Here is a 24,660-nt window from a genome sequence, read left to right on the forward strand (position 1 = left end):
TAAACCAATTAAGAATCCTAGTTGGTATGGCAACCCAACCACATAATAATATGTGGATTAGTTTTAAAACAAAAATAAAAAAAAAGTAGAGACACAGTCAGAGAATACTTGACGTTCACCGCTATTGAATTGGAGAGTTTAATACATATTTTCTCTACGAAAAAAAAAAAAAAAAAAAAAAAACAACACTAGAGAAGAAAAAGCAAAAATGAAATATATGAGATCAAAAGATGTACATAGAGAATACTACTTAAAAATCCATCTGAAGAATACTCCTACCACAGAATATATGTTTCCATGGGAAAAATTAATAGTTATATCTTCGCCTGTTAACTGTGTCCTCGTTTGTTTTTCTCAGCAAAAGAATTAGTCATCCATGAAAATCATTTGCTTGTTTCTTCATAAAAGGATAATTGGGGTTGAGGTTTTACGATGGAAATAGACATCCTTCTTTTTAGGACATTTAATGTGTTGGTGATGCTGTTTGGGTTGCTTGCTTCTCTTCTCATGTAACAGCTCACTACTTTGATATTGTATGAATTCTGTATTTGGTTTTATTATCATTCTTTGTACTCAGACCTTTAATATTTGCACCAATTATTTATCAGGTTTGCTCAATGAGAACCATTGAGTAGACTCCTTGTTCACTTTTGCTTTTTCTTCTCTAATATTGTTTTTATTCGCACAAGGAAAATATGTATTAGAACTCTCCAATGCAATAGCAGTGAATGCGAAGCATTCTCTAACTGTTTATCACTATTTTTCTAAAACTAAATCCACATGTTATTATGTGGTTGGGTTGCCGTACCAACTAGAAATCCTAGTTAGTGACTTCATAAAATTTCTCTCATCTTTCAATTTCATTCGCAATAGGATAATAAACAAGGCATCTTTTGCCTAGAAATAATATTATTATTGTATTCTCAATAACTTGATGAAATAATATCACTCAATATATTTTTTTTTCCATCCGACACTTTAAGCTTGGGTTTGTAACGTGGGCTTAAATTAATGCTAGCTATAAAAATTTTTAAATTGCGAGGAAATATTTCTTTTCGTTATAATTAGTGCTTTTTTTTTTCTCCAAGCAATAATGTGGCCAGAAGTGAAATTAATCAATATATCCACACATCCACGCATTGCGATTAATTTAACTAGAAAATTTAAAATTAATATTTTGATCAACTCAATTTATAATTTATTATTATTCAAAATAATATTTTATTTTCAAAGTGTCATATTTTTTATGAACTAATATCGTTAATTAAAAATGACTATTACAAATTATCCTTTTTTAAACTTCACTTTCCATTCTTTCCTTTCTTCTTGAATGGAATGGAATAATATTAAAAGGAGGGATTGCTTACTAAAAGTTTAGCCCTTTTTTTTTTGGTGAAAAGAGAGCAGAACCGGTATTACTCAAGACAGATCATCGGGTAAGCTACCCCAATAGCATTATGTGCAACCCAAGAAAAGATCTCTTTTGGAGGAGTAGAAAAAATATGAACACCGCATTGCAAAGACTCAGCTAGATGCGCCAAACTATCTGTAACAAAATTCACCTTATGATGAACATAACCTAACCTCACATTCCAGTCACGCTTCAAGAGCTGGACAATCAAATAGGCTTAAAACAACAGCTATCATTAGAATTTGAGAGTATAGAGTTAAAAACCAGTGCATTATCATAATCCACAACCGCCTTTGTCAACCCAAATGACCAAGCTAACTGCCACCCTTTAATAATGGCCTTAGCCTCAGCTTGTTCAATAGTCAACCTTCCAAAATTTGCCCCAAACCCCACCATCCACACACAAGCATCACTATGAATAAGACCTCCACCAGAAGCTAACCCCTCTCTTGACACAACTCCATCCACATTCAACTTGCACTAAGACAAAGGAGCTGGTTGCCATGTAATCCACTTCGTCACCCTTTTCCTACAATGAGCCCCAACCAGAGGAACATTACTTAGAGCATAATTAAACAGATGAACTCTACTTAGCACAATCTCAATTACTAAATTGGAAATAAATTCTACCACATCTCTTCTCATACCCATCCACTAGTAATGCTCCTTTAGCTCTCTATACTTTTTTGTGCCACCAGGGTGCATAGCAAAAGAAAACTCATGTGCTTCCTTCAAAATGATCTGCCTCAAATCAACATCATTAGGAGCACACATTCTGCCCTGGTGTAATAGTAGACCATCATCTCTAATTGAGAACTCATGTTTCTTGCCCTGCCTAACTTCTTCTAATAACTTTTGATATCTTTCATCATTACGACCATTACGATCGATCAATCAACACCTTTGTACATACCATGCAAGCTGCATGCGCCCCTCATCATTAATCTCTAAGCTGGCATGCAATACTCTCAACTCATATACCATAGACAAAGGAGTAACCCATAGACTTGCTATAGTCTTACGACTTAAGGCGTCAGCCACAACATTAGCTTTCCCTGGCTGATAGTCTATCAGACAATCATAGTCTTTTATCAACTCTAACCATCTCCTTTGTCTTAAATTCAACTCCTTCTGAGTGCTCAAATATTTCAAACTCTTATAATCTGTGTAGATGTAGCACTTCTCCCCTTATAAATAATGTCTCCAGATCTTAAGAGCAAACACTATATTTGCAAGCTCCAAATCATGTGTTGGATAATTCCTCTCATGCGGTTTCAGCTGGCGTAATGCATAGACAATGACATTTCGATCTTGCATCAATACACAGCCTAACCTATTATGAGAAGCATCACTGTAAACTGTGTATTCTTTATCTAGAGTAGGTAAAGTTAGGACTGGAGCCTCAGTTAAACACCACTTCAACTCATCAAAACTCTACTGGCATTTATCCGTCCACTGAAATTTTACATCCTTTCAAAGTAGCTTAGTCAATGGAGATGCCAACATGGAGAACCCCTTCACAAACCGACGGTAGTATCCAGCTAAACCTAGAAAAATGCGAATCTCCGTGATATTTCTGGGTGGTCTCCAATTAAGGACAACTTCTACCTTACTTGGATCTACCTTGATGCTCTCTACTGATACTACATGCCCCAAGAAGGATATTGTCACACCTTACCCCTGTGTAAGGCATAACATGATCCCGTAGAATACCTAATGAACTACCGAACTTCACCTACCGATAACTCATTAAGTACCCTACAAGGGATTTTAAAACAATTTTCTTATTTTTGATAAGTGGTGAGCATTTCTAATAAGTATTTTAAACATATAATTAAGTTGAAAGCTAGTTGGAAATTTTAGCCCATTTTATTTTTCTGCAAATTTTATAAAAATTTTCACAGAGTTCCCTCTGTATTTTGAGAAAACAGTTCTTCAAATACCTGTAAAAAGCACTTCTAAAAATTTTCTCAACAACTGCTTCAATTTCAAACTCAATCTCAAACAATTTCTCAACACATTTATCAACTTTCAATTTCAAATCCAGTATCCAATGATCATCAAAATACTAACAATCCATTTCATTCAAATTAAATAAAATAGTACAAAACAATTTAAATATATCATTACAAAATTTACATTAAGAGAATTTCAAACTACAATATATATTACAACTTTATACAAATTTTATACAACTGCTCAAGACCCATTTTTTACATGTCCATACATTTATGCGCAATATATACATCAAAAGAAATATTTACAATTAGGGTATAAATTATACCCGAAGACTTTAGGCTGAATGATCCTCAATCTTTAGCAGCTCAGTCTGCTGCTCCTCTAGTCTCTGTATCTGCGACAGCAATAAAAGCTATCGCTGAGGACTAGGACTCAGTGGTGCACAACATACTAAAATAATCTTTATGCAGAATATAATCACATTTATTAAAAAATTTGACTAAACGTAAGTATTAAACACAAGACATGAATTATGAAGTTTTAATGCAAACCAAGTTCATTTCGAAGTATCAAAACACATTTCATAAAATCCACAGTTAGATCATGTCATTCGAAACAAATAGAATCTCAATAGCCAAAGGCTAAAGAGAAATCACATTACAAGGCTAGCTAACTCAAATATATGGATATCCATTCACATCCTCTTCTACTGGAACACCTCAACACTTCTCCAGAGAAGGAATCAAAATTCGAAACTAATTACCCCCACTAGTTGTGCTAGTGAGGTGTTCAAATATATGGTCATGACACTGTGGTTTCAAAACTTATCTTAACAATTTGCTAAACATTGTCATTTCAAATATACACAATAACTTTCACAATTTAAATCAAACATCATAAGAATGCCATAATTCAATATTTCACATTATTCAAAACAGTATGCAGAAGATAATCATAAAAAGTATACGTTGTGCACAAACCTCAAATGAGTCGCCTTTTGGCCTTAACTCGACTCCTCAGGTTCTGTTCCGGTATTCTTTTCCACTGAAACACACAATTTTATAGTGTTTCAGTACCATAATTTAACATAAATCCAAAAATAAATTTAACTTCACTTATACCTAGCTCTAACGTGCTAATTTCGACGTTCTTGAAATTTTTGTGTTTCGGGTTACTATTCACTACACTATTCTAGTCAAATTATTGACTTTTTAAGGCTTAATAGGTATGGGAACTCCAACTTCACCCACATACCATATTTTGGTCATTAAACTTGTTGGTTTTGGTCATTTTCTCAAAGCTTAAGTCATTTTGGCAAAATTGCCAATTTTCGGTTTTAGTGCTCCGAAGTTGCACTATTCCATTGATCAATCTACTGTTGGAATTTGGCAAAACTTCCTTCATAGAAAATGTTTCTTATTGTCTTAAGTGTATTCTCATTTTTGGATCACCCCAATTGGAGTTTTGTAGCTCAAGTTATAGCCAAAATATAATTACTGTTCACGTGCACTGTTCATGCTGAGATTTTAGTTCTGGCAGATTTTTGGTCCAACTTTGTTCAGTAATTTGATCAAGTTAAGTTCACAATTTGGTCTAACTTTCTTCATATGAAATGTTCTACTATGTCTTAGGTTTCTATCGGTTCAAGAATCACCTAAATCCGAGTTTCCTAGAGAAAGTTATAGCCCTTCAAACATTACTGCTCAAATGGAATTTTGCAGAATCGCAGGTACAGTAACTCAACTTTGCTCAATAATTTGAATGGGTTAATGGCATAATTTGGGGTAGTGTTCTTCATGAAAGTTTTATACCTATATCTTATCTAATTTCTGGTAAAATTTCAGGTCAATTTGACCTTCTTAGCTCGAGTTATGACCAAATGAACAGTTACTGTTCATTTGGTCAGTTTGGTGCAGTGGCAGCCTGCTCTCATTTCACTTTGGTCAATTGGTTCACCAAGTTTTAGTCAGTTTTTGGCCATGGTTCCTTAATGAAAATTGTGCTATTGTATGTCTATTTTCATCTCCAATTGGTGGTATATCAATTGGACTTGTAAAATTTCCGTTTTGGTCCTTCAAAGTAGGTTTGGTCATGCTGCCAGCAGCATGACCATTTGACCTACGAATTTGGTTTTCATTCCAACAATTCCCACACATCTCTTTTGTTCATTATTGACCTTTTTCATCTTATAATAGACCAAAGTCATCATTTAAGCATTTCTCCAAAATTTGGTTCACAAACCCTGGCATTCAAACCCTAACTCATACATTTCATGCAATTAACTACATCTAATGGTTTTAATGCTAATTAATCAACTAAGTAAGGTTCCTAAACTCATTCAAAACCCTCAAGCCATACAAAATCATACTCCCTCTAAGCTGGACGAAATTTCAGCAATGGTCCTTCCCCATATTTGTTTCATTTAATCAAGTTCTAAGCTCACTTAAATACCTAAACATGCATTTGAAGTAGAAAATTGAAAGTTAGAACACTAACCTTTCTTAAATCCTCCAAACCCTATCTTTAACTCCTCTTTCTTCTTGTAATCCTTGTGCTTAAGTTGAGATTGCAAGTTCTAACAAGGTTTTTAGGGGATTTATGAAGATTAAGTGGAGCAAATTAAGCTTAAGTGTAAGCTTAATGGAAGAAAATTTCATGGAGGACTTGAGAGGAAGTGGGGCGGCAAACCAAGGGAAGAAGAAGACTTTTTCTAATTTTTTTTTCTTTTGTTTCCTTTAATTTTATCCCTTTTTGAAGACCAAAATTCCCTATTTAATAAAATAATTTAATTAATCTTTTATGACATCATTCATGATGTCATCACCTTTGACTTTTCTAACTTCTTTCTTTTTTTTTTCTATTAGTTCTTTAATTTAATTCTCGATTCCGAAATTTTCTTTTCTCTGTTTTTATTTGACAGTTAGGTGAGGAGTCAGCTCTCGGGGTCAATTGACCAAATTGCCCCTCGCCGGTTCATCCCGGTTTGCAAATAATTCCATATTTCTTCCGGCTCCCTGACCTAATTATTTGACTAGCTTAACAGTTCTTTTTCGTGATTTTCTCTTTTCCACTGTGTTCATAAGGGTCTTAAGGACCGCAGCGTCACTTTTTACGATTCGAAATTTGAGTTTAAAATGACTTCGCAGTCGTTCCCGAGGAGGTCACTCATCGCTGTGACTCTCGGCTCGTTTAACTTCTTCTGTTCTATTTTTCTTATTTATACTTAACTAATTGAACATTACTAATTATTTGTGTTTATGGTTTATCTAGTTGTCTTAAGTGTGGTTCTAATTCCCTTAATTGTCCGGACCGACACCGGTCACCGGAACAGTGAAATCTACCAGGCTATGAAACGGGGTGTTACAATTCTCCCCCCCTTAAAAAAATTTCGTCTCGAAATTTTACCTGGTATCAATCTCTGAACAGCTGTGGGTGTTGTCTCCTCATGTCCTCCTCTCGTTCCCAAGTAGCCTCCTGGCCCGAATGATGGTTCCACAGCACTTTTACCAACGGTATCTGCTTGTTTCGTAGCTGCTTCACCTCATAAGCCAGAATCTCTATGGGTTCTTCTTCATATGTGAGGTCTGGATTTACTTCAATTTCCTCTACTGGTAGTACATGATATGGGTCTGATCGATACCTCCTCAACATAGACACATGGAAGACATTATGTATCTTTTCCAACTCTGGAGGTAGTGCCAAACGATATGCCAAAGGACCCACTCTTTCCAAAACCTCATATGGCCCTATGAAACGAGGACTTAGTTTCCCCTTTCTGCCGAATCTCATAATCCTCTTCCAAGGAGAAACCTTGAGGAAAACTTTCTCACCCACTGCATACTCAATATCCCTTCTTTTCAAATCAACATAGGACTTTTGACGGTCTGATGCAGTCTTAAGTCGATCTCGAATCACCCTGATTTTCTCTCTAGTTTGTTGAACAATTTCGGGTCCAATCATCTTTCTTTCACCCACGTCATCCCAACACAATGGGGTTCTACATTTTCTACCATACAAAGCTTCATATGGAGGCATCCCAATGCTTGATTGGTAGCTGTTGTTGTAAGCAAACTCAATCAAAGGCAAGTGTGTATCCCAACTGCCCTCAAACTCAATCACACAAGCCCGTAGCATATCCTCCAAGATCTGAATTACCCTCTCAGATTGGCCATCTGTCTGTGGGTAGAATGCAGTACTGAAGTTCAATTTAGTTCCAAGGGCTCTCTGAAGACTACCCCAGAATCTAGAGGTGAACCTAGGATCTCTGTCTGACACGATGGATACTGGCACTCCATGCAGTCTTACAATCTCATCGATGTATAACTTGGCCAATCTTTCCAAACTATAATCCATCCGGACTGGTAGAAAATGAGCAGATTTAGTTAGTCTGTCAACAATGACCCAAACTGCATCATGACTCTTCTGTGTCCTCGGAAGTCCCATCACAAAATCCATCGTTATTCTTTCCCATTTCCATTCTGGTACTGGTAGTGGATGTAACAACCCAGTAGGTACTTGATGCTCTGCCTTCACTTGCTGACAAGTTAGGCATTTGGATACAAACTCTGCCACATCTCTTTTTAAACCCATCCACCAGTAATGCTCCTTTAGCCCTCTATACATTTTTGTACCACCAAGGTGCATGGCAAAAGGAGACTCATGTGCTTCCTTCAAAATGATCTTCCTCAATTCAACATCATTAGGAACACATATTCTGCCCTGGTGTAGCAGTAGACCATCATCTCTGATTGAGAATTCTGGTTTCTTGCCCTGCCTAACTTCTTCCAACAGCTTCTGATACTTCTGATCATTCTGAGCAGCCATTCTAATATGATCAATCAACACTGGCTGTACATGCCATGCAACTACTGTCTACCCATCATCATTAATCTCTAAGCTGGCATGCAATGATCTCAACTCATGTACCAAAGACAAAGAAGTAACCCATAGACTTGCCATAGTCTTGCGACTTAAGGCATCAGCCACAACATTAGCTTTCCCTGGCTGATAGTCTATCAGACAATCATAGTCTTTTATCAACTCTAACCATCTCCTCTGTCTCAAATTCAGCTCTTTCTGGATGCCCAAATACTTTAAACTCTTATGATCCTTGTAGATGTAACACTTTTCCCCATACAAAGTGCCTCCAGATCTTAAGAGCAAACACAATAGCTGCAAGCTCTAAATCATGTGTTGGATAGTTCCTCTCATGCGGTTTTAGCTGGCGTGATGCATAGGCAATGACATTTCGATCTTGCATCAATACACAGCCTAACCCATTGTGAGAAGCATCACTATATACTGTATATTCTTTACCCGAAGTAGGTAAAGTCAGGACTGGAGCTTCGGTCAAACATCTCTTCAATTCATCAAAACTCTACTGGCATTTGTCCGTCCACTGAAATTTTATATCTTTTCTAAGCAGCTTGGTCAATGGAGATGCCAACATGGAGAATCCCTTCACAAATCTACGGTAGTGTCCAGCTAAACCCAGAAAACTACGAATTTCTGTGACATTTCTGGGTGGCCTCCAATTAAAGATAGCTTCAATCTTACTTGGATCTACTTTGATGCCCTCTTCTGATACTACATGCCCCAAGAAAGATATTTCTTTCAGCCAAAATTCACACTTCGACAGTTTGGCATATAGCTGTTTCTCTCTCAAAGTCTCCAGTACAATCGGCAGATGTCTATCATGCTCTTCTGCATTCCTCGAATAGACCAATATATCATCTATGAATACCACAACAAACTGGTCGAGGTATGGTCTGAATATAGTGTTTATCAGATCCATAAAAGCAGCCGGAGCATTAGTTAACCCGAATGGCATGACCAAAAACTCATAATGGCCATAACGGGTTCTGAAGGAAGTTTTTGGAATACTCTGCTCTTGTACTTTCAGCTGATAATAACCTGATCTCAGGTCAATTTTGGAGAACACAGCTGCACCCCTCAACTGATCAAACAAATCATCAATACGGGGCAATGGATATCTATTCTTTATTGTCACCTTATTCAACTGCCGATAATCAATGCATAACCGGAGAGTGCCATCCTTCTTCTTTACAAACAACACTGGCGCTCCCCAAGGTGACACACTAGGGCGGATAAAACCCTTGTCAAGCAATTCTTGCAATTGCACTTTCAATTCTTTTAGTTCTGCTGGTGCCATTCTATATGGTGTTATGGAGATTGAGTCCACACCAGGCATAACATTAATCTCAAATTGCACCTCTCTTTCTGGAGGTAATCCTGGTAATTCATCAGGAAATACATCCGGAAAATCACATATAGTAGGGATGTCCCCTAGTGGTGGGCTCCCCACTTGGGTGTCTATCACATGTGCTAAGTATGCTTCACACCCCTTTCTGATCATTCTTCTTGCTAATGCAGCTGAAATGATGTTTGATGGCAGTAAATGCCTCTCCCCATGTATTACCACATCGCCGTACAAAGGGAGACCAAAAGTGACTGTCTTCAGTCTACAGTCAATCATCGCATGATGCCTGGCTAACCAATCCATGCCCAAGATGATATCATACTCTCTGAAGGGCATTTCAATCAAGTCTGACAGGAAAACATGTCCTTGGATCACCAAAGGACAGTCTCTATAAATTCTATTGAGCCGGACCTCTTGTCCTAACGGACTAGTTACTAGCACTTCAAAATCCATTTGCACACATGGAACAGCAAGTGAACTAACTATGCTAGCATTAACATATGAATGGGTTGAACCCGGATCAAACAACACAAATACTTCTTGATCAAAGATAGAGAATATACCAGCTACCACGTCAGAAGTCTTAGCCTCTTCTCGCTGTCTCATTGTGTAGATTCTGGTTGAAGCACTTCCTTCTCCTGACTGACTAACTGTGCCCTGACTGCCTGAAGCAGTGCCTCTACCTCTGCCTCTTCCTCTGCCAAATGACTGTGAACCTCTAGGAGCAGGACTCTGAATAGATCCCTCGGCAGTAGTAGGAATTGGACTATATCTCGGAGCACTAGTACAGTCTTTAGCTAAATGGCCCTTGCCTCCGCAGTTAAAGTAGGCTCCAGTTGCCCAATAGCATTCCCCCCCATGAATCTTGCCACAAGTCTCACAGGGGCGGGCAGAATGTGAACCCCTGCTCGACTGCTGACCAGACCTAGGGGGTCTCTGTCCAGAAAATCTGCCCCTACCAAATCTTCCACCTCGACCCCTGCTGGGTCCACTAAATTTCTTTCTCTTTCCAGAGGTAGCACCAGAACTCTGTTCAACTGATTTTTCCCCCTTATCTTTTTTCGATTTCTCAGCTTTTTCTAATTTTTCTTTTATTGGGGTTGCTTCTGATTCAATTCTCTCCAGTTCAAGTGCTTGAGATATAAGCTCTGAGAAGTTACTGTATCGGAATCCCACAACTTGTATCCTTATGCTGGGCTTCAAACCCGTTTCAAATCTCTTGCACCTTGCCTTGCTGGTAGTAAGGAGACTCCCCGCATAGTGACTCAGGCGGGAGAACTCCCTCTCATACTCTGCCACTGATCGATTTCCTTGTTTTAAGCTAAAAAATTCTTGCAGTTTCTGATCAACATATGCATCTGGGATGTATTTCTGTCTAAACTCTTTGATGAAGTCATCCCAGGTCAGCACTGGTGGTTCAACCAAGCTGTGGGGGATGGTCTTCCACCAATCATACGCATCCCCTTGCAGTAGTGACACAGAATATTCAAACTTCAGTTCATCTTGGCAATGTAGCTTCTTAAATACTCTGTCCATTCTATCAAGCCATTGCTCTGCCTCTAAAGGGTCCACTGTACCCTTAAATTCTGCAACCCCATACTTCAGTAATTTATCATATTGTCTGGCTAGAGGCAATGGTTGTGTCCGCAGTGTGCAGGGTGGAGCTTGAGCAGCATATCCCGACCATTTCTTTGAAACATCGCGACCATCTGCTTTGTGCTGTGCGAGCTGCGGCATTTGTGGGGCTAGTGCTGTTGACCCACTAACATTCGGTAAAGCTGGGGCTTCCCCTTGTGCCTTAGCTTCAACAGACTGCTCAACTGAGTGATCCCCTTCTTCCATTTCAGGCTGGAGTAGGGTATCTCCTGAACAAGTAACACATGGAGATTTCCCTCCGTTAGTTCATATTCATGATGTAATGCACTGTATGTAACAATTATGGACATTGAGCAGTTGTACTTAACAAAGAAAGACACAAATTTATATGTTAAAACATACTTCAAAAACTTGCTCTGATATCACTAAAACATGTCACACCTTACCCCTCTGTAAGGCATAACATGATCCCGTAGAATACCTAATGAACTACCGAACTTCACCTACCGATAACTCATTAAGTACCCTACAAGGGATTTTAAAACAATTTTCTTATTTTTGATAAGTGGTGAGCATTTCTAATAAGTATTTTAAACATATAATTAAGTTGAAAGCTAGTTGGAAATTTTAGCCCATTTTATTTTTCCGCAAATTTTATAAAAATTTTGACAGAGTTCCCTCTGTATTTTGAGAAAACAGTTCTTCAAATACCTGTAAAAAGCACTTCTAAAAATTTTCTCAACAACTGCTTCAATTTCAAACTCAATCTCAAACAATTTCTCAACACATTTATCAACTTTCAATTTCAAATCCAGTATCCAATGATCATCAAAATACTAACAATCCATTTCATTCAAATTAAATAAAATAGTACAAAACAATTTAAATAGATCATTACAAAATTTACATTAAGAGAATTTCAAACTACAATATATATTACAACTTTATACAAATTTTATACAACTGCTCAAGACCCATTTTTTACATGTCCATACATTTATGTGCAATATATACATCAAAAGAAATATTTATAATTAGGGTATAAATTATACCCGAAGACTTTAGGCTGAATGATCCTCAATCTTTAGCAGCTCAGTCTGCTGCTCCTCTAGTCTCTGTATCTGCGACAGCAATAAAAGCTATCGCTGAGTACTAGGACTCAGTGGTGCACAACATACTAAAATAATCTTTATGCAGAATATAATCACCTTTATTAAAAAATTTGACTAAACATAAGTATTAAACACAAGACATGAATTATGAAGTTTTAATGCAAACCAAGTTCATTTCGAAGTATCAAAACACATTTCATAAAACCCACAGTTAGATCATGCCATTCGAAACAAATAGAATCTCAATAGCCAAAGGCTAAAGAGAAATCACATTACAAGGCTAGCTAGCTCAAATATATGGATATCCATTCACATCCTCTTCTACTGGTACACCTCAACACTTCTCCAGAGAAGGAATCAAAATTCGAAACTAATTACCCCCACTAGTCGTGCTAGTGAGGTGTTCAAATATATGGTCATGACACTGTGGCTTCAAAACTTATCTTAACAATTTGCTAAACATTGTCATTTCAAATATACACAATAACTTTCACAATTTAAATCAAACATCATAAGAATGCCATAATTCAATATTTCACATTATTCAAAGCAGTATGCAGAAGATAATTATAAAAAGTATACGTTGTGCACAAACCTCAAATGAGTCGCCTTTTGGCCTTAACTCGACTCCTTGGGTTCTGTTCCGGTATTCTTTTCCGCTGAAACACACAATTTTATAGTGTTTTAGTACCATAATTTAACATAAATCCAAAAATAAATTTAACTTCACTTATACCTAGCTCTAACGTGCTAATTTCGACGTTCTTGAAATTTTTGTGTTTTGGGTTACTATTCACTACACTATTCTAGTCAAATTGTTGACTTTTTAAGGCTTAATAGGTATGGGAACTCTAACTTCACCCACATACCACATTTTGGTCATTAAACTTGTTGGTTTTGGTCATTTTCTCAAAGCTTAAGTCATTTTGGCAAAATTGCCAATTTTCGGTTTTGGTGCTCCGAAGTTGCACTATTCCATTGGTCAATCTACTGTTGGAATTTGGAAAAACTTCCTTCATAGAAAATGTTTCTTATTGTCTTAAGTGTATTCTCATTTTTGGATCACCCCAATTGGAGTTTTGTAGCTCAAGTTATAGCCAAAATACAATTACTGTTCACGTGCATTATCGCTCATCTTTGAGATTTTAGTTCTGGCAGATTTTTGGTCCAACTTTGTTCAGTAATTTGATCAAGTTAAGTTCACAATTTGGTCTAACTTTCTTCATATGAAATGTTCTACTATGTCTTAGGTTTCCATCAGTTCAAGAATCACCTAAATCCGAGTTTCCTAGAGAAAGTTATAGCCCTTCAAACATTACTGCTCAAATGGAATTCTGCAGAATCACAGGTACAGTAACTCAACTTTGCTCAATAATTTGAATGGGTTAATGGCATAATTTGGGGTGGTGTTCTTCATGAAAGTTTTATACCTATATCTTATCTAATTTCTGGTAAAATTTCAGGTCAATTTGACCTTCCTAGCTCGAGTTATGACCAAATGAACAGTTACTGTTCATTTGGTCAGTTTGGTGCAGTGGCAGCCTGCTCTCATTTCACTTTGGTCAATTGGTTCACCAAGTTTTTGTCAGTTTTTGGCCATGGTTCCTTAATGAAAATTGTGCTATTTTATGTCTATTTTCATCCCCAATTGGTGGTATATCAATTGGACTTGTAAAATTTCTGTTTTGGTCCTTCAAAGTAGTTTTGGTCATGCTGCCAGCAGCATGACCATTTGACCTACGAATTTGGTTTTCATTCCAACAATTCCCACACATCTCTTTTGTTCATTATTGACCTTTTTCATCTTATAATAGACCAAAGTCATCATTTAAGCATTTCTCCAAAATTTGGTTCACAAACCCTAGCATTCAAACCCTAACTCATACATTTCATGCAATTAACTACATCTAATGGTTTTAATGCTAATCAATCAACTAAGTAAGGTTCCTAAACTCTTTCAAAACCCTCAAGCCATACAAAATCATACTCCCTCTAAGCTGGACGAAATTTTAGCAATGGTCCTTCCCCATATTTGTTTCATTTAATCAAGTTCTAAGCTCACTTAAATACCTAAACATGCATTTGAAGTAGAAAATTGAAAGTTAGCACACTAACCTTTCTTAAATCCTCCAAACCCTATCTTTAACTCCTCTTTCTTCTTGTAATCCTTGTGCTTAAGTTGAGATTGCAAGTTCTAACAAGGTTTTTAGGGGATTTATGAAGATTAAGTAGAGCAAATTAAGCTTAAGTGTAAGCTTAATGGAAGAAAATTTCATGGAGGACTTGAGAGGAAGTGGGGCGGCAAACCAAGGGAAGAAGAAGACTTTTTCTAATTTTTTTTTCTTTTGTTTCCTTTAATTTTATCCCTTTTTGAAGACCAAAATTCCCAATTTAATAAAATAATTTAATTAATCTTTTATGACATCATTCATGATGTCATCACCTTTGACTTTTCTAACTTCTTTCTTTTTTTTTTTTCTATTAGTTCTTTAATTTAATTCTCGATTCCGAAATTTTCTTTTCTCCGTTTTTATTTGACAGTTAGGTCAGGAGTCAGCTCTCGGGGTCAATTGACCAAATTGCCCCTCGCCGGTTCATCCCGGTTTGCAAATAATTCCATATTTCTTCCGGCTCCCTGACCTAATTATTTGACTAGCTTAACAGTTCTTTTTCGTGATTTTCTCTTTTCCACTGTGTTCATAAGGGTCTTAAGGACCGCAGCGTCACTTTTTACGGTTCGAAATTTGAGTTTAAAACGACTTCGCAGTCGTTCCCGAGGAGGTCACTCATCGCTGTGACTCTCGGCTCGTTTAACTTCTTCTATTATGTTTTTCTTATTTATACTTAACTAATTGAACATTACTAATTATTTGTGTTTATGGTTTATCTAGTTGTCTTAAGTGTGGTTCTAATCCCCTTAATTGTCCGGACCGACACCGATCACCGGAACAGTGAAATCTACCAGGCTATGAAACGGGGTGTTACAGATATTTCCTTCAGCAAAAATTCACACTTCGACAATTTGGCATATAGTTGTTTCTCCCTCAAAGTTTACAGTACAATTCACAGATGTCTATTATGCTCTTCTGCACTCCTCGAATCGACCAATATATCATTTATGAATATCACAATAAACTGGTCGAGGTATGGTATGAAGATAGTGTTCATCAGATCCATAAAAGCAGACGGAGCATTAGGTAACCTGAATGGCATGACCAAGAACTCATAATGGCCATAGTGGGTTCCAAAGGCAGTTTTAGGAATACTCTGCTCTTGTACTTTCAACTAATAATAACCTGATCCCAGGTCAATTTTGGAGAACACAGCTGCACCTCTCAACTGATCAAACAAGTCATCAATGCGGGGAAATAGATATCTATTCTTTATTGTCACCTTATTCAACTGTCGGTAGTCAATACATAAGCGAAGAGTGCTATCCTTCTTCTTAACAAACAACACTGGCGCTCCCTAAGGTGACACACTAGGGCAGATAAAGCCCTTGTTATGTAACACCCCTATGTTCAATAGTGCGTTCTGTTGTTCCGGTGACAGTGTCTGTTTGGATAGCTAGGATGCTTAGAATTATATTTAAATGTTAGTGAGGAGACATAAAATAATGAAATACAAGAATGAAAAAATAATAGCAATAAAATGAAACTAAGTTAAACGAGCCAGCACTGCAACGATGGGTGACCGCACGGGGAAGTTACGGCGCAGGCAATAGCCGACCCCAAGACTGCAGGGAACCCTCAGAATTTAGTTTTGAGACATAATTAAAGACTTATTGAGTATAAATGTCCTTAGAAATATCAAAGAAAAATTAATTAATTAGTACAAAGAAAAACGAGAAATCGAGAAAATGACAAAACTTGGTGTTATCGAAAAATCGGGAATGCAACCCGAATAGGGGCATTATGGTCATTTGACATCCCGAGTTGCCTTTTGACCTAAATGTCCATTAAAAATACATGATATTACACTAGGAAAATGTTATGAAAAATTAAAATGGTGGTATATAATCTAAATAGCAAAAGATAGGAGGAAAATATGGGAAATTGGAAACTTTGGAATAAATAAACCTTATAATTGATTTTAGTGCTCCACTAACATCTTCAAAGTGGACCATTAAGCACATTTGGGCAAGAATATTCCTTCATCTTCTCCATTTATCAAACTAGCCGAAACCTTTAGGAGAGAAACCTCCATGGCCGTTGAGTGAAGCTCCATGCAACACACTTGGAGCCCTCCTTTCCACTAAGTCTCTTCTTTAAAGTTAATCTTTACCTTGCAAGGAAGAGTTTGATAGCAATTTTAAGAAGTTTAGTGAGGTTTTGATCAAGCTTCAAAAGTGGTAAGTGAGTGTTTTCAATTCTTGTTTAATTAAAAATTATAACCAAGGTTGTGGGTAGTTGATTTATGGAAGAGTTTTTGAAGTTTGATGTTTTAATGGAGATGTACATTTTGGCAGCCATGGAAATTCAGTATATGTAGCTTGTTTTTACTTGTTTATGGTTGTTTAAGATGTTGTTATTGATGGCAGCATGGATATGTGTATAATGGTTTGGAATTGGGTATGTAAATGGGGTATGTTCATGTAGTTAAATGGTGTAAATGGACTTTGGAAAATTTTGTGTTATAGTGTGCATATTGAGAATGGTTACAAGCTATCCAAAATGATCAAAATGTGTTGTTAAATGTGTTAATGGTAAGGTACAAACAAGAATTGGCATGAAGGAAGTAGTTTGGTAAGTGTTGAATATGTAATTGGTAAGTGATGAGAAGTGTGTAGTAAGGCAGTGTGTGTTTTGACTTAGAACCTTAAGTGTGTGACTCCAATTGGTATGAGACTAATTGGAGGTGAAACTAGGCACAAAATGTGCCAACTTTCATGAAGGAAACTTACCAAAATTCTGCCTAGAAGGTGACTTGAAAAATGACCAAATCCGGATTAGTGACTTGAAAGCCTGAAAATTGACCATTTGGGCAGTAGTTAGTGTTTTGACTATAACTTATTCAAAACAGGTTCAATTGACCTGAAATTTTTACCATGAATAGTTTAGATATATATCTACAATTCTTATGAAGACACTAAAGCCTAGAAATGGCAAGAACCAAGACAAATAGCTTGCACAAGTTTAGGTATCAAAATTAGCAGAAACAAAAGTGACCTAAAAATGACCTAAAGTTACCATTATGGTGCTGTGACACCCCTTACCCGTCTACAGTGTAGCCAAGCAAGTTATGCCACTCAGTGTGTCGGAACACCAATTCATATTTCAATTTCATTTAATCTCTTTTAATTCATTTATTTATAATTTTTGATAAATCTAAATTTTTCCGCAAATTTTATAGAAAATCCGGCAGAGTGTCGGCTATAAATTGGAAAAACAGTTCTTCTGAACCTGTTAAAAACACTCTCAATAATATCATCACCTTATTCTCAATCAACCTCCAATATATTCTCAACAATTTCTCAATTCACTTCAATATCTCAAAATTCAATTAAATTCAAACCACAGTCAACTCAATAAAAAAAAAAATGCTCAATTTATTACTGAACATGTTTCATAGATATTTACATCAAAAGCATAATTACATGAATTTATAATATACGTTACAGAAGGTTACAAAATACAAAATATCAAAATATCAAAATGGCCTAAGGTCCTACCAAATGCACTGCAATGTGAGGTGACTCTGAACTCTGAGTGCAGATATGAAGGCTCACTCTGTGTGAGGTCTGTCTCTAGTACCTGCGCGTGGCAAAAGTGACGCGCTAAGCAATTTTGCTTAGTGGTGACCATATAAAATAAAATAAAATAAAATAAAATAAAATAAAATAAAAACATGTGTACAGAATGTATGTTTACATTTTTGGGTGAACTAAGTCTCAAATGTTTATTGCAATATTATTCAATTGAAGTTTGGTAAGATTTATTAATACTGCCCGAGTAACCTATACTAGTTGACTGGACTGGATAAACGGGTAACCGCATCGGGTACTAAGTACCTCGGACCATCACACCATCGGTCACATTGTGTCTCCGGTGTGCAGCGACTAATAAGCTGTGATAATTATCGGGGATTAAACCCGAGTATAACAACTCAATATCATAGCCAAAGGCTATTATGTCACAGAATGGCATGGGAAGCCATTAAATACAGAATGGCATGAAGCCATATGCAGTACTGCTAACAGAACCCTATTGGCATGCCAACCTATCCAAACCAATCACATTAGGCCTACTAGGGCATTTAACACTTTCATTTATGTAATTCTTTGAAATTGAATTTTTATGATTACTATTCATTTTATTGGTTAACCAAAATGTTGAATTTTGCATAGAAAATAGGTACATTGGTTTTAATACTCCCAACATACCACATTTTGCATTCAAAATTTGTTAGTATTGGTTGCCGATACCATTTCTAAGTTTAAAGTTAATGGAGCAGAATTTTCAGTTTTGATACCTTATTTTTACTGTTCCATTAGTTACTGTTGCAGTGGGAATTTGGAAAAATGATAAACATGAAAGTTGTTCCTTATTTTGTCTAGTTGAATTTCTTTGTTTGAATCACTCCATTTGGAGTTTTGTAGCTCAAGTTATGGTCCAAAAACCACAACTGGCCGGATTGAAAATTTTCAGGGCTGACCATATCTACAGTGTAGTGAACAGTGAATGCAACTCAATTGTTGGATAAGTTCTGGTCATAATTTGGGGTAGGTTTCTTCATGAAAGTTGTTGGTCTATATCTCAGCTTGTTTCTGATGAAATTTCAGGTCAATTGGACCTTTCTACATTGAGTTATGGCCAAATGAACAATCACTGTTCATTTGGTCACTTGCAGAAACAGCCTGCAGGTCACCCAGATTTGAACAAGTTTTTGGTCCACTTGGTTTGGTTTTATGGGCATGGTTTCTTCACCAAAGTTGTGCCATTTTGTATCTAGTTTCATGTCCAATTGGCCAAATACCAATTGAACCTCAACAATTTAAGTTATGGCAGTCCAAACAGGCTGGACTCAGATCCAAACCTGCAGGTCACCATGGGCAGCCTACCCATACATAAATGCCAAGCCTCAACTCACCTTATTCCCTCCTCACACACATTCAAATGGTCACTAATTGACCATTACAATGTTCATATACCATTTCATGAGCAAACCCTAATTTTGTTCAAGTCTCCAAGTTCTCAAAGTTCAATTTATGCATTAAACTTACAATTTCAACTTAAATCATGTTCTTAAACATGAATTGAGTGAGAGAGAATAAATTGGGCACTAACCTTAGGAGGGCAGAATTTTCCCTTCAATTTCCTTCACTTTCTTTAGTTTTCTTGGCAGCCAAACACTTTCCCAAGAGGTAAAATCAAGTTTTTGTGAAGAAGGCTAGAGGCTTTATGGTGATTTTTCAAGAGAATTTCTAGTGAGAAGTTTGGAATAACAATGGTGAAGGGAGAGGAAAGGGAGAAATGGCTAAAGAAGATGATGAATGCAGAAATTGTTTTAATTTTTTTCTCATTTTATCTCTTTTTAATTTGGCTTGTTGAGTTGTGATTAGTGGAGGCCTTCCTAATGACATCATGTGATGTCATATTTAGGTATTCTTTCATTTTCTTTTCTTCTTTTCTCTACTCATTTTAAATTTAATTTTTAGCAATATTTATTCATATTTTAGATCATAATAATTATTTACTTAACTGGACAAGTCGGCCAAAAATCACCTCTGAAGGTGAAATGACCAAAATGCCCTCCGTTTGGCTTAACAGACAAAAATTGTCTGTACCGATTGAAAATTTTTTCTAAACTTTTTCTTGGCATTCTAATGCCATATAACCCTCAATAACCCTTCTCTGGAGTCCCAAAAATTATTTTATGAATTTTCTCTCTGGTCTAGGGCTCCTAGTTGCGAGAACTGCAACTTTCCACTGGGTTACCCATCACTTGGGCATCGGCTCATTTAACTTGGTTGTATTTTATTTCTAAAATCTTTTCTAAATTTTTCTTATTAATATTTGAGTTAATTATGGTTCCTCACTTTAGTTTAAATATTTTTCCGAACGTTCTAGCTGTCCGGACCGACACTGGTCACCGGAACAGTAGAATGTACGAAATTGCTACAGGGAGGGTGTTACAGGTGCATTCTGTCCAGCATTGGTAAATTGACAATAACTTGGTCTACACAACGTAGAATGACCTGAAATTTTGCCCCGCTTGCAATAAGACATAGACCTACAAGTTTGTAGTTTGGATCAAAACCCGAAAATCGAGGGAACTAAGTCATCCAGCTAGGTCAAATTAACATACCGAAATCCAGCAAATTGCAATAAAATAAAGTATACTTGAAAATGAATTTGGTAACATTTACCAACACTAAAAGGCTATAAAATGTGACATATTTATAACATTAAACCTAATTCACTTAGAGTGCATCAAGGGTCAACATTATAGGTTGACTAATGAAATGAATTGAAGGGAATAGTACCAAGAAATTTAAATATTGGATTTTATTATTAGAAACAAATTCATTGAGTACTGAAACACTTTAAATTGTGTGTTTCTGTTGAAAAGGATATTGAGAAGCTTAAGGAACACTGAGTTAGGGCCAAGAGGCATATATCAGAGGTCTGTGCACAATACTTTTTTATATTTACTACTTTTACTAGAAACTTTCTTTGGAGAAATGAGTTCTGAATAATTTTTTATTGTTTTGGCTTTGGGAATTTTATTTGGAAATTATTGTGTTGCCTACTTTGCAAATGGAAATTTTGAGATAAAATATGAATTGTGGTTTCTATGAAATATTGTGATTTGGAATTGTTTTGATTCACACTTGGCATGACAATGTTACTATGTTCCTCTCCCATTTATGGGGCGAGTGTGATTATATTCCTCCCTCTCTGACTTGTTAGTCTGAGGTGAGTGTGGATGAGTTCTCATTATCTAGCTAGCTTCCTCTGTCATTGATTTCGATTAGTGGGGTGAGTGTGCCTTGTCGTGATGTACACATGGCATGTTCGGAAAAGTTTGTGTCATGACCTAAGTTATGTTATTGATTGGCAAAACTGTGTTATTCAGTTATTTGATCAAATTGTGTTATTGATTGGCAACACCGTGTTATTCAATTATTTGATCAAATTGTGTTATTGATTGACAAAACTGTGTTATTTAGTTATTTGATCAAATGGTGTCATTGATTGATAAAACTGTGTTATTCAATTGTTTGATCAAATTTGTGTTATATGAACTTTGTAAATTATGAGATGGAATTGTGAATTATTTGATTTGTAAATTGTCAATAAAAGTTTTATATATCGCTTTTCAAATTGTTATTGTGCACCATTGAGTAAATTTTACTCAGAGATTACTTTTCATTGCTGTCGCAGGTAGACAGACTGACAGGGCAGCAGACTAGGCTGCTTGTACTACATTTTGTGATTTCATCGGGTATATTGAGTATACCATATTTTGTATTTTGTGCTGTAATATATATTCACTGTATGTATATATTATTCTTGGTTTTGAGCAGTTGTACATTAAAGTTGTAAACTAAATTTGTAAATTATTTTGGTTTGTAAATATTATGACATATTTCTTTTATCTCAGCTTTTGAAAACACTAGAAAATTATTGTGGATTTGAGTTGGCAAATGTTGAGAAACTTATTGTGTTGATTGGATATTGGAGTTTGGGGATTGAACAAAATATTGGAAGTGCTTTTTACAGGTTTTTGAAGAACTGTTTTATTCAAAATATAGATGGCACTCTGCCAAAATTTTTATAGAAATTATTAATACTTTAAATGTGTTATCTGGTTTCACTTCAGTTAAAATTTTTTTAACCCCTATAAATAGTGCTCACTACTGTAAAAAGAAGTAAGAAAAGATTTAAAATCCCTTGTAGTGTATTTAATGGGTTATCAGTAGACGGAGTTTGGTAATTCATTAGGTATACTATGGGATCATGTTAAGCCTTACGGAGGGGTAAGGTGTGACATGTTAATCAGCTCTTGCAACTGTACTTTCAACTCTATCAATTTTGCTGGAGCCATTCTATATGGTGTTATAGAGATTGGGTCCACACCAGGAATAACATCATTCTCAAACTGCACTTCTCTTTCTGGATGTAATCCTGGCAATTCATTAGGAAATAAATCCAGAAAGTCACATACTGTAGGAATGTCCCTTAGTGTTGGACTCCCCATTTGGATGTCTATCACATGTGCCAAGTATGCTTCACAACCCTTTCTGATCATTCTTCTAGCTAGTGTAGCCGAAATGATGTTTAATGATAGTAACTGCCTCTCCCCATGTATTACCACATCACCATACAGAGGGAGACCAAAAGTGACTGTCTTCAGTCTACAGTCAATCATGGCGTGATGCCTTGGCAACCAATCCATGCCCAAGATGATATCATAATCTCTGAAGGGTATTTTAATCAAATCTGACAGAGAAACATGTCCTTGGATCACCAAAGGATAGTCTCTATAGATTCTATTGACCCAGACCTCTTGTCCTAACGGACTAGTTACTAGCACTTTAAAATCCATTTTGGCACACGAAACAACAAGTGAATTGACTATGCTAGCACTAACATATGAGTGGGTTGAACCCGGATCAAACAACGCAAATACTTCTTGATCAGAGATAGAGAATGTACCGACTATCACAACGAAAGTCTCAGCCTCTTCCCACTGTCTCATAGTGTAGACTCTGGCTAGAGCACTCTCTTGTGTTGACTGGCTAATAGTACCCTGACTGCCAGAAGCATTGCCTCTACCTCTACCTCTGTCTCTTCCTCTGCCAACCGGTTATGAACCTTTGATAGCAGGACTCTGAATAGACCCTTCTGCAGTTGTAAGAGCTAGACCAAATCTAGGGGCACTGGTGCAGTCTTTAGCAAGATGGCCCTTGCCTCCACAGTCAAAGCAAGCTCCTGTTGCCCAATAGCATTCTCCCCCATGAATCTTGCCACAGGTCTCACAGGGTTGGGGAGGTTGTGAACCTCTGGTCGATTGCTGACCAAACCAAGGTGGTCTCTGTCTGGAGAATCTACCCCTTCCAAACCTTCCACCTTGACCTCTGTTAGGTCCCCCAAATTTTTTCTTCTTTCTAAAGGTACCACTAGGACTTTGCTCTACTGACTTTTTCCCTTTATCTTTCCCTGATTTCTCAGTCTTCTCTGATTTTTCTTTTACTGGGGCCGCTTTTGATTCAATTCTTTCCAACTCAAGTGCTTGAGAGATGAGCTCAGAGAAGTTACTATGTCTGAATCCCACTACTTACATCCTCAAACTGGGCTTCAAACCAGTCTCAAATCTCTTACACCTTTCCTTGTTGGTAGAAAGGAGACTCCCAGCATAGTAGCTTAAGCGGGAGAACTCCCTCTCATATCCTGTCACTGTTCTGTTGCCTTGCTTCAAGCTTAGAAATTCTTGTAGTTTCTGATCCACATATGTATCTGGGATGTATTTCTGTTTGAACTCTCTGATAAAGTCATCCCAGGTCAGTACTGGTGGTTCAGCCAAGCTGTGAGGGATGGTCTTCCACCAATTATAAGCATCCCCTTATAGCAAAGATACCGAATATTCAAATTTCAATTCATCTTAGCAGTGCAATTTCTTGAATACTCTGTCCATTCTTTCCAGCCATTTCTTTGCCTCTAGTGGGTCTACTGTACCCTTAAATTCCGTCGCCCCATACTTCAATAGCTTGCCATACTGTCTGACTGGAGCTTGAGGTTGCACCACAATAGTCTGGGGTGGAGCTTGAGCAGGTATACCCCCAGCCATTTGTTGAAACATTGCCGCCATCTGCTGTGCGAACTGTGCAGGAAACTGTGGCATTTGTGGGGCTGGTGCCACTGACCCACTGACATTTTGTAGAGATGGGGCTTCCCCTTGTGCCTCAGCTTCAACAGATTGCTCAACAGAGCGATCCCCTTCTTCCATATCAGTCTAGAATAGGATATCTCCTAAACAATTAACACAAGGAGATTTCCCTCCGTTAGTTCATATTTATGATGTAATGCACTGTATGTAATAAATAAGGACATTGAGCAGTTGTACTTATCAAAGAAAAGACACAAATTCACAAGTTAAAACATACTTTAAAAATTTGCTCTTATACCACTAAAACATGTCACACCTTACCCCTCTGTAAGGCATAATATGATCCCGTAGAATACCTAATGAACTGTCGAACTTCACCTATTGATAACTCATTAAGTATCCTACAAGGGATTTTAAAATCATTTTCTTACTTTTTAGAAGTAGTGAGCATTTTCTAATAGGTATTAAAACATTTAATTAGAGTTTGTAAACTAGTTAAAATTTTTATTCCTTTTTATTTTTTTGCAAAT

The sequence above is a fragment of the Hevea brasiliensis genome, chromosome 16, assembly GCF_030052815.1.
Source record: "Hevea brasiliensis isolate MT/VB/25A 57/8 chromosome 16, ASM3005281v1, whole genome shotgun sequence".
Taxonomy (NCBI): Eukaryota; Viridiplantae; Streptophyta; class Magnoliopsida; order Malpighiales; family Euphorbiaceae; genus Hevea; species Hevea brasiliensis.